Raw genomic sequence first — 2,363 nt, 5'->3', positions numbered from 1 at the left:
GAAAGAAAAAGAGAGGAAATAAGAGAGTGAAAGAGAAAGAGAAATATCACAATACTGAAAGTGCATAAGAGATAAACAAGAGTTGTATGAGAATATTCATACTGCTATCTTTAGACTCTACATCTACATTTGGAAGTATTTGATGTATGATAAGCCATCAACATGAAATATAAAGTTATTTTGATAAAAATAAAAATGACTCCGAAGAAAATATAAATGCTCAAACAATCTTCACAGAAGCAAACTCTCAGAAATATTTCATCACTTTGAAAAGGATAAAGTGGCTGAAGTTAGTATAACTTTAGAAATATGACAATTCACAAAGACATAAAAACATATTGATATATTTCATCAAATAACCCAAAGAAGAAATCAAATATTGTTTAGATGATTTTTTTAAAACATAGTCTCTCAGTTACTGGGAAGGTGGCTCAGTGGTAGAGTGCCTGCCTTGCATCCATGAAGCCCTAGGTTTGATTCCTCAGCATGACATAAGCAGAAAAAGATGGAAGTGTGTTCTGGCTCAAGTGGTAGTGCTAGCCCGGAGCTGAGGGAGAGCACCTAGGACCCAGAGTTCAAGCCCCATGACCAGAAATATCAAAATATGAAACAAAACAAAACACAGTCTCTCACTTTTGTGGCCTCAACTCTGTAATACCAATGCTTCAGCCTAGGGCTAAGATTTTAGGTGTGGGTATTTATCAACACTCCTGATTCAGACTCTACTTAATCATTTTTAAAATTAATATTTTGTTCTTAATTTTCCTCTTTGTAAATTCATATGCCCTATAAAAAATGGTTTGGCCATCCCAGTAACCTTCTCAAAGTACCTCATATTGATGACTTTCAAAAAGTTGTATTATTTTACTAGGAAAACAATGCTACAAATAAGGAAAACCAATAACAAAATATTAATGATTAAAATAAAACTAAAATAATTATCAGTGTTTTCAGTATTTGAAGGGTACTAACTATTAGATTTTACTATTTTCTCATATTCCTGTACATTTAAAATGGGCTAAGATTATGATATTCAAAAAGAGGTTTTTAGGTTATGAGTAATCTTTAAAGTTACCCACTAAGATTACTATTTATGGCTCATCTAATCATTTGTATATGGTTTATATCATCATTTGTTCCTCGCTAACATATAAAATAAGGAAGCCAGGGGCTGGGAAGGTAGCTCAGTGTTAGAGCCCTTGCCTTGAGTGCATGAGGCCCTGGGTTTGATTCCTCAGCACCACATAAGCAAAAAGAAAAAAGCCGGAAGTGGCGCTGTGGCTCAAGTGGTAGAGCGCTAGCCTTGAGCTGAAGAGCTGAGGGAGAGTGCCCAGGCCCATAGTTCAGGCCCCGCGATTGGACCCCCCAAAAATTAAAAAACATAAAATAAAATAAGGAAGCCTTATAGTTTTAACAGAAACTGTGTAGTTAACAAAGTCTTAACTCTTTATTCTGCTCCTTTATACAAAGACTTGGCAACTTCTCATTAGTAATGTTTCTATAAACTCTGAAATATACATACATAGTAGCATATGTCTGTTAACATAAATCTTAAATACTTTATCAAAAAGTTTTATTACCTGCCAAACAGTCCTAGTTTTAGCATATATAAGCAAATTCCCAAAATTAAATATATTTAAACCATTAAAACTTTTAACAAAACTTAACACTTGCTGCAGTGTTCATTATCACAGGTGCCTTGTATAGATAATTGAATTCCTCCACCTACACATCTCTTGAACAATAAATATCTGGAATTATTTTGTTTTTGACATGTCATTCTTGACTTTATTCTTAAATGTGTGCTTATGTAAGAAGTACATGGCTCTAAAATTTCATGAAAAATTGTTTTAAACTTACTTTTTGTTGAATTGTCTAGTTTAAGAAAATCAATTACACTTTATGTATAAAACATGTTCTATGCTCTATTCAGCATCACGTACTCTAACATTGGAACGATACAGAGAAGATTTGAATGGCCCCTGCGTAAGTATGACAGGCAAATTCCTGTACCATTCCATACTTTTACAACAACAGATGCTGGAGGGTATGTGACCACAAGGGAACTGTACTGCACTCTTGGTGGGAGTGTAAACTTGTTCAACCACTTTGGAAAGTAGTATGGAGGTTCCTCAAAAGACTCCACATAGAACTCCCCTATGACACAGCAATCCCACTTTTGGGCATTTACCCAAAAGATCACAAACAAGACGGTACTAAAACTACCAGCACAATTATATTTATTGCAGTATTGTTTAAGATAGCTAAGATATAAGACCAACCCCGATGCCCCTCATCAGATAAATAGATCAAGAAAATGTACTATTTATACCAATGAAATTCTATGCCTCCATAAGAAAGAA

At 34.3% G+C, this 2,363-nt stretch overlaps 1 non-coding gene across 1 annotated transcript; it reads left to right on the top strand.

Annotated features, from left to right (window-relative positions):
• The first annotated feature begins 1,920 nt into the window (after positions 1-1,920).
• Positions 1,921-2,027, top strand: LOC122097734. The gene has a single exon (XR_006145577.1). It is a non-coding gene; the product is annotated as a U6 spliceosomal RNA (small nuclear RNA).
• The last annotated feature ends 336 nt before the right edge of the window (positions 2,028-2,363 follow it).

This window comes from Dipodomys spectabilis, unplaced genomic scaffold (genome assembly GCF_019054845.1).
Source record: "Dipodomys spectabilis isolate Male_0828 unplaced genomic scaffold, ASM1905484v1 ptg000429l, whole genome shotgun sequence".
Classification (NCBI taxonomy): Eukaryota; Metazoa; Chordata; class Mammalia; order Rodentia; family Heteromyidae; genus Dipodomys; species Dipodomys spectabilis.
This window is presented reverse-complemented; position numbering and strand designations above follow the sequence as displayed.